We start from the raw sequence: 9,736 nt of genomic DNA on the forward strand, positions 1-9,736 counted from the left end.
AACCCTGGGGTTTTGACTAATGAGCAAGGTAATTATATAGCCACATATAATGTGATTAGCTGCAGAATACAGAGGTCAGCAAGAGGACACACGCACACATACACACACACACGGACTCCTTTTCACCACTGCTGAGGGACCCTTAGTGAAGGGAAGCAGAATGACTCCAATGCCCCCCCGCCCCCCTCCACCGGTCCCCTAAGGTCCCATGTTATTTTAATGTTTCCCATCTGACATTGGCCATGCATGTCTGGCTGCGTTAGTTAACAGCGCAGGGAGAGGCGAGCGTAGCCAGTCTGTCTCCTGCATTACCTCGAATGATCGTGCGTGGCGTGTGTTTGAGTGTGACAGATGAAAAGATGGGGGGGAGGGGGCTGGGGGGCCGCAGCATGCTATCTAGGTTATCTATTTAGAAAGCTTGTTTAGTCAAAGAGAGAAGCCTCCAGGGCCGAGATGATGAGTCAACACACTGTACAGTACGGTCTGAATCTCTTTCCTTGTTGTCTGGACTTCTTGGCGCAGGGACAAACACTTATAGTTTTGTTAAAATGCATAGCAACAGTGATGCACAACATAGCAACCAGTATAGATGTTGAACTTTAAATGTTTTGCTGCAGGTTTTTGTAGAGATATACATCATGGCAACCACAGAGAATAGACTAAACATGTAATCTTAGTACATGCAGGGATTAAACCTCAGTCTTCATACATTCACTTGTAGCAATGGTGAAGTTAGTCAATTAACATAAAGTCACACAGTTTACTATCTTTTCCCCCCTTCAGATCCCAGGATTAATACTGGGTAATGGGTTATGGTTCATTGCTTAGCCAGGAGAGGCACCAAAAGGGCACTGCCATCATTATATCAGCTTCACAAATAATGCATAGATGATCAAACGCTGGGTAAATAACATCCCCATAGGGGTTCTGCATTCAAAGCGCCGGCTAAAACTCGAGTGAGATCAAAGGCCACACGTCTGCTTTATAGCCCAATTACACAGAGAAGATAAAAACTCTCCCACAAAAAAAAAAAAAAAAAAAAAAAAACTTTCCACATGCCCTGAAAACATTTATAGAGCGAGCGACAGAAAGTATTGCAGATTGTGTCGGTTTTATAATTGCAGTGGTTTTCATGACACTCGATCACTCAGCTTCTGTTCTGTCAAAACATCCAGAGCTGGTCCTGACTGCCAGTGCAGGTAGTTTTTTTTTTTTTTTTTAAATATAAAATTGAAATAAGCTAAATATGTTATGTTGCTCCCGGCAGTTCATTAATAATTGTATTTTAACAAACTCTTTCCTTATAATTTATTCACTTCTTCTTTAGTGCTGCACATCCATTGAAGGTTAGAAGTCTTAGGATGCATATGGGAGTTGTTCAAACATAAAGAGATTTTTTTATTTTTTATTTTGGTACAGTACAGTGAGAGAAAGGACTGCCTCATTTACTTGTTCAAACAAACCTCAGTTATACATATTTGCTTTAGGCAATGTAAAGCTAAACTCCACCTGAAACTGGAGCCTTGGATTCCCTGTGCTGAAGCCTCGGACCGTCGTCCAGGAAACCTCCTTCACAATCATTTATTGGTTTTTGCTCCTCACTATAAACAGAGTTGGATATATCACAATTTGTTCTCAGAGCTTCATAGGAAGATATTTGGTGACATTATTGTTCAATATATAAAAATAATTAAAATCCACAGGTGTGAAATTGTCCATTCTGGATACGGTCTTATTAAAGTCTCTTATTCATATTTATTCATTTGTTCCCATCTTGGATATGTTCATAGTTCAAACTCTTTTATCAAATAACAAGATAAAAACACAGAAGAAAGAAGAAGAGTTGGCAGCTGTGTGCAAAAGTGCAAAATCAGTGTGCAAAGTCAGCAGGCCCTAGTCCAATAAATAGTTCATTAAGAGGTAGCCTATACAAGCTCTAGAACAAGGGTGTCAAACATGCGGCCCGTGGGCCAGAACCGGCCCGCCAAGGGGTCCAATTCGGCCCACTTTCCTTCCTGTCTTCTTTTCCTTCCTTCCACCCATCCTTCCATCTTTCCTTCCTTCATTCCTTTCTCCCTTTCGTCTTTCCTCCCTTCCTTTCTTTTCTTTCTTTCTTCCTTACTTTTATTCTTTCCTTCTTCCTTCCACCTGTCCTTTCTTTCTTCTCCTTATCTTTCCTTCTCACCTTCCTTCCATTTGTCCTTCTTTCCTTCCTTCCTTCCTTTTGTCCTCCCTCCCTCTCTTCCTTCCTACCCTCCTTCTTTCCATCTTTTTAATGATCTAGCCCAAATGAGATCAAATTGGGCTGTTTGTGGCCCTTGAATGAAAATGAGTTTGACACCTCTGCTCTAAATGATAAAAAAATGGACTACAGTAGCCAACTGCACACTGCACTAACAAACAAACCCATCATAACAAAGCACTAAAGGCTAGATTTGAAGTTAATGTAAAGTGGAATGTGTTAATACTGTTGTTTATACACTGCTCCATGATTTGGTCCGTAGTCGTGAGAATGCATTCGAAGTCAAAACCACCACCACCAAAAAAAAAAAGGTGTCATATTTTCTACACTTAGTCAGTATCACGCCTCTCGCTTCTCCCGAAGACTCTCTGACGGCTGGTAGATAAAACAAGCGCCCTTTGTGGCTTTTCACCTCGCTGTGGTAAAACTAGATGTTGTCTGAAGTGTTGCTGTAGTTGTTGTTCTGAGTCGCAGATTAAATCTCAGCGCTTATCCTCAAACCCCATGTGAAGTGAAAACGCACCAGTAGTTGTTGTTTATCCCTCGGCACTTACTTTTACATTTCCGCCAGGTGCATTTACTCACTGTCATCACTCACACAGGTTCCCATCACAACAACTCACACTGCACAGCTAAGCAATCCACCAGCATCGGACCTTTCTATAGCTGAGGTATTTTATTCTGCAGAAAGATCCTCAATCCTCTTAAGAAGGAGTATTGCGTCTGTACTCTTACTGGTGCTAGCTGTTTTCGGCTCCAAAATAGAGGTTTTGGAAGCTTTATCATGATGTATGTGATAGTGGTAGATACTGACCACTTACAACATATTACTGCAACTTTATCCAGCCAATTACTCCAGTTGACATTACTGCAGTTGGTAACTTTGAGGAGAGAGGGGACTTAGCATCAAATTTGAAGAAGTACAACTGTCAGATCCCTCCCCCTCCCTCTCCACTGCACTCCTGTCCTGCCTCCAAAGTCCCTCCCCCAGAGGAGGCTGACGTGCGCGACCATGTGCACACGACCATGTGCACGCGATCGGTAATACATGAACTACACTCCACACAGCTAGATATAAAACGCTTTACAGTGACTTTCACAGGGCTATACCTTATCTAGAAACTCGGAGATATGAGCTTGACCGAGCTGAGGAGGAAGGGGGAGGGGCCTGTGTGCGTGAGCTGTGATCGACAGCTGTCAGACACTCCATCAGACACAATCCTGGCTCTGATTGGTTCTTTTTTCCGGCCGCGGTGGATTCTGGCAGTTTGCAGTAGGAGCAGTAGGCGGGGCTAAATGAGCCTGTTTTTTTTTGTTTTTTTTTTTTTTTTTTTTTTACAGATGACTAGTTTCATGTAATGCTGTCTTTACATAGTGACAGTCTTAGCAAATATGACAAAAAGTTACTTTTATAAGACTTACCAACTGCAGCTTTAAAGGAGCAGTGAAGTTGTGCATTGTAATTAATTGAATAACTCCTCTTCCAAGTGTGCAGGAAAACCCACAGTGGCTGCGAAACTCGAGGGAAAAGTTGAGTGGTCCTTCTCTAGAGACAGTGTTTTGGTTTGTCCTTTCTGGGCTTCTGTAGAAACATGGCAGTGCAACATGGCAACCTCCATGTAAGAAGACCCGCTCCATGATGTAGATATAAAGGACTCATTCTAAGCTAATGAACAACAAAACAATTACAGTACCAGTCAAAAGTTTGGACACGCTTTTCCCATTCACATCAATGGGAAAGAAAGTGTCTCTAAACTTTTGACTGATAAGAAATGAAATAGTATATAGTGAGTTTTGCAAGATGCCACTATAAATCCTACTCACTGCACCTTTAAAATTCACCTTAATGAAAGATTATGTGCAATTACAGAGAATGCAAAACAAGATTTGGAAGGTTTTTGATGATTTACACTCAAATATACCACCAAGTGAAGTAGACTAAGTATCTTGGGGGTCTTTCAGTGGTACCTTTCTAGTCCCCTTCGAAGTATGTTCCAGCTCTACTCCTGTTCCTTTAGTCGTCTTTTTGAGGAATCGTCTCCCTTTCAGTCCCAATTTCAGTTCCACCGAGCTGTAGGCATAATCTAATTAGAGGTCAATCCAATAACTACCCCCTACTCTTATGGTATGGATGGCTTCTGGGAATTTTTGGGTTTCCCCCTCGTATGTAAAATACAGATTCACTGTGTTCTGTTATGACAATAAGCATTACGTGAACTGAACCCCTGATAACCCCTTGTGTTTTAATTATTCTTAAATCTTTAAAAAAATAATTAGTATACAGTAATAAGTAATTATCAGTACTAATTTATTTTCTGTTGAGACTCCCAAACACACCGACGTAGCACCGCTTCGTCAGCAAAACATGCATCTCGCAAGGATTCAGAGGAGAAAATGAATCATGCATTAGTATAACTAACCTAATAAACTCTCATGGTTCCAGTTCTCTGCACAGAGGAGGGGGGGGGGGGGGGGCGGGGGGTGAAGGGGCAACAGGAACATCTTTGAGTCTAATTCGTTATACGTGGTACCACTTTGTAACCTGATATAGACCTGATGAGATCGAATTACACGGACTTAAATAGAGGGTGTGTAATAGATTATGTTCTATACTGGATTTGTCTTACAGCGGCATTTTATATATGACAAAACAGAAATTTAAGATGCTTGTATCCACCCTGAATTACCTCAGGTTCATCCATGAAGTGTAGTTGTGGCGGGCGGACTTTTTTTTTTTTTTAATGATAATGGAAAAAGGAAGACGGATCACTGCGCAATTGTAAAAAAAAAGATGGCAAAGGAGAGATAGAAGGCCACCGGGAGAAAAGCCTGAAAGTCAATTATATTATTAATGGCTCTGCACTGACCTGTAGATCTCAGTGATATGAGCTCTGCTGGCATGTTAACATTAATCGGCCTCCCATTAGTCTAATGATAGGTCACATGGGTTTGCAGGCAGCTGGCACAGGCCCGCTGTTTGTGATAAGGCTGCTGAAGCGGCCTGTTTGTCTTTGGGTGCAGCTGTCAGAGGAGGGCTGTGACCGGAGCATAAAGGGCTCTTTTTACATTTTACATCTGAACAGAAGCAAGAGGCGGCACGGTCCCAAACAACACCACATGAGAGCACCTGTAGTTGTTTGTACAGTAAGATTATTTTGGGGGGGTAAGATAGTCGTCATTATGAAAATATGGCAAGGTAAGTTTCCTTCCTTTTCAAAAACAGACACAGTGCTTCATATAAGGCAAATAAATATATCAGAAACTACAAATACAATAGAATAGAGTGAGTTCAAATATATAGAGTTCACATTTTGATGCAGTAAGTTTCCTATAATTTGATAAAGGAAGAAAAAAGTTATGTAGAGAAAGGTGAAATAGGTTAAAGGGCTGTTTCACAATATATCAGTATAATATGAATGAAACAGAAAATCCAGCTGCTTTTTGCTTCATATCTCTACTAGATGGATGACAGAGAATCTTAATAAGTCATTTCATAAATGTAATTAAATGGGGGGCGCTGCGGTGGCCTTCGGGGTGAGGGAACCATAAGCCGCAAATTTCCAGGTTCACGTCCGGCTGGAGACCTTCAGTGCGAGTCATTCCTGGTGTTTCTCCTCTGTCATTTCCTGTGTGTCAGCTACCGAATAAGCCTTTAAAATTCACCTTATTGAAAGATTACGGGCAATTACAGTGGATGCAAAATAACATTTGGAAGGTTTTTGATGATTTACACTCAAATATATATTTCCAAACATCTTTCTTTTTTCTTATTTGACAGTAGAAACAAACTGGGAATGTGCACTAATGCAAAGTGAACTTAAAGGCATGGTTATATAGATAAGCTCCACTTTAAAGGTCAGTCCACCTTAAAATTGAGCTAGGTTGTTGCTAACCTCCCTTCACCTTTCCAGTAGTCAATCAGCAGACAATACTTTTCTTGTTCTTGAGAAGCTGCAGCATGTATAGTAGGTTAACAACTTACTGATAACCTTTCCCTCTCCCTTCACTCATATTTACTGTCACTTTTTCTACCACTTGTTCTACTTGCTCAACAACATACATTACACACACTGCCCTAAAGGAGCTAAGCTAAGCCACTCTTTTATTAGCACCTTTCATGTATGAACGTCGTTTGAAGAATGATGAGAGGAAGGATTCTGGCATTCGATGAGCTGGTCGATGACTCGAAACTATTCCAAGGTAATGTAATGTACAGGGGGCATTATCCTGCTCGCACATAAAAACCATTAGAGGCCCATTGTTATTAATGATCATGTGGAAATTTTTAGCAGCGCCCCTCGTAATTCTGCAGAGGTGCACTGGAGGAAAAAAAAATACTGAAGGGAAATGAAAATGAATATAGGAGAGATGATGCACTATATATCCTCTCCTCTCTTCTTCATGTGCTGTTTATCTTCCCCTCCAGCCTCCAGCCTCCTCTTCCTATCTCTATCATCCTCACTTTTTCCTCTATCTGTTGATTGAATGTTGAGCCCAGACTATTCATGCTGCACAAACACAGCTCAGTAATAGATTTGCAAATTGATATTTAGTGAAGTGTTTTTTTTTGTTTTTTTTTTGGATGACTTCTTATTATTCAGGAAAAGTGGTTTTGCAGCACAGCATTGTTTCATCTCCGCCGTCTAACTTTAATCAACCTGTTCTGTTTGCTAAATATTGAATATCGCTCAGGGTGTATTGTTCACAATTATCAGCGCTAATCTTGTGTAAATATAATATATATATATCGCCCGGATCCTTCTTAACTCACCACAGTGGATAGCGTGCACTAGATCGGAGCTGTTGAGGTCTGTGGATTGCGAAAAGTTGGGAAATTATTAAAAAAAATCCTTCCAAATATCCAAATATGCATGGCTGTTTGCACCATAGCTCCCTCGTGGTACAAACCCCTCCCCTTCCCTCTCCCTCTCCCCCTCCCCGTCCGCTATCCGTGTTGCTCCCACTGCTGTCCATCTGTCAGCAACAATAAGCTCCATTTCAGAGATCATTGCAGGGAAAAAGTCTCCTATCTGACACAGCCCTTTGCTCAGCTTAAGTAGATCAAATCCTACATATACTGCTGTTACAACGTCCCGGGGCAACATATCATCTCCTATCATATCTCAGCGTGTGTGTGATGCGAGATATGATGGTATGACGCCACAGTCCACTCTGGACTATAAATCCCAGTAGCCCTGCATGACACCGCTGGGGTTAATAGGGCTAGGCAGCGCTTATTCACTATTTATGTCACTCGGGGTCTCCTGTAACTCAGCGAAGAATAATAGCTCTCTTTTGAACTTTATTCCCAGAGATACGAGTTAACCGTTTCAGAGGAGAAAAAAGGAAGAGAAAGGCCACTTTTGATCTCAGGTCTTTAAGTCTTTATGTCAGTCGTGGTGTTGCCTGAGTCCCCCACGCTTGATTAATGAGAGCTGTGGGAAACGGCTGCTGGCTGCTGTGCTGCTGGAGCTGCTGGGGCTAGATACTGTATCTGCCATTACACACTGTGTGGCCCAGAATAGCTGGTCGCAGGAGTTAATTGACTGATTGGGTTTGAGTCACAACAGCTTGTCTGTCTTTGATGTCTTGGTTGAGTGAAACTGATAAATGGAGGAGCGACTTCAACAATAACAGTGTGTACACCGTGGCAGGATTCCAGCCACTCGAATGCTCCACATTCTGCGTTGCTATCTTTGGGTAAAACATTCCTGGGAATCTGCTTTTGGTATGTTTGTAATGCGCGGCTTGTTTCTAATGTGTTGAAATGTTTTTCCTGCTACCGCTTATTCGTGTTTCTTCTGAGAATGTCAGTTCCTTGCGGGAGGGGGGGGGGGGGGGGGGGTGGTTTGTGTCATGATGTCATAATGCTGACATTTTGGGCCATGAATCAATAGCAGAGCAACATGGCTAAATGTAAGTAAAATAATTAATTAATCTTCTTATTTGAGATGGTAGCATCCACTAAGTGTGACTGCAACAATCTTTTTTTTTCATTATTGATTAATCTGTTAAATCATTTTCAAAGTGAGTGTTCATTTAATGAGGAAAATGTTGGAAAATGATCATAAAAATCTTCCCGTTGCCTAAAAAAGCTCCAACCATTAGTTTAAGCTCCAAATATTCAATATACAATTATATAAAACCAACTGCAACCATAGACAGCAGCCAGTTATTTTCCTTTCCACATATGCAGCATTATTATTATTATTCATTTGTTTTATTCCTTTACATGATTGTCCTACAGCTCCCACTCTTTCCAGCAGATGCAGTAGACATCTGTGGCATATCTACATAAAACTCTTCATCACAGCTTGTGCCTTTTTCAACATTTTTTTTTTTTTTTTTTTTTTTTACAAAAGTTGCAAGAAATCAAATTTATGAGAGAAGCGTTTTGACAAAAGGAGAAAAAAGGTGGATATAAAATATGAAGAAAAAAAGAATGAAGATGTGTGGATGAATTATTATTTGCACCTGTTAATCCAGACAGTTGCGCTCCTGGAATGTTGTGACAGATGGCATTCCTTCCCCTATTGTGTGTGTGTGTGTGTGTGTGTGTGTGTGTGTTTGTGTGTGTGTGTGTGTGTGTGTGTGTGTGTGTGTGTGTGTGTGTGTGTGTGCGTGCCCGTATGCATGCACTCTCTCATACTGTAAATCAAACCTACAGATCGCGCAGTGTGAAGTGAAGCATGCGGCCCTTCTATTCTATCTCCGTCCCATCCTCAGCTTCTTTTGTTCCCCCCCCCCCCCCACGGCTCTGCTGCTGCCGTCCGTCCTCTTTTGTGTCTCTCTACCTTCCCCGTCTGACTCTGACTCAGAGCAGCCCCGTGGGGTAAGAACATCCAGGGGTCAGGGGTCAAACTGATTCGGGATACCGTGTTGTGAGAGAGAGAGAGAGAGAGAGAGAGAGAGAGAGAGAGAGAGAGAGAGAGAGAGAGAGAGAGAGAGAGAGAGAGAGAGAGAGAGAGAGAGAGAGAGAGAGAGAGAGAGAGAGAGAGAGAGAGAGAGAGAGAGAGAGAGAGAGAGAGAGAGAGAGAGAGAGAGAGAGAGAGAGAGAGAGAGAGAATGTTGGGAGCGCTTGATTCTTCGGCGGCCTTAAACAGCCTACAGTGAAGTGCTTGAACTTAAGTGCCCCCCACCCCAATGACCTTTACTTGTGTGTGTGTGTGTGTGTGTGTATACATACAGTATGCATGGGTGTGTTTCTATATACACGTTTGTCTATGTGTGTGTGTGTGTGTGTACATACAGTATGCATGGGTGTGTTTCTATATACACCTTTGTCTATGTATGTGTGTGTGTGTGTGTGTGTGTGTGTGTGTGTGTGTGTGTGTGTGTGTGTACATACAGTATGCATAGGTGTGTTTCTATATACACCTTTGTCTATGTATGTGTGTGTGTGTGTGTGTGTGTGTGCGTGCGCCTGTGTTGGCACCTGCATGACCTCATGTATGTACGCATGACAGCAGCGTTTTTTCAAGCTATGTTTTCTGT

This window comes from Scomber japonicus, chromosome 20, assembly GCF_027409825.1.
Source record: "Scomber japonicus isolate fScoJap1 chromosome 20, fScoJap1.pri, whole genome shotgun sequence".
NCBI lineage: Eukaryota > Metazoa > Chordata > Actinopteri > Scombriformes > Scombridae > Scomber > Scomber japonicus.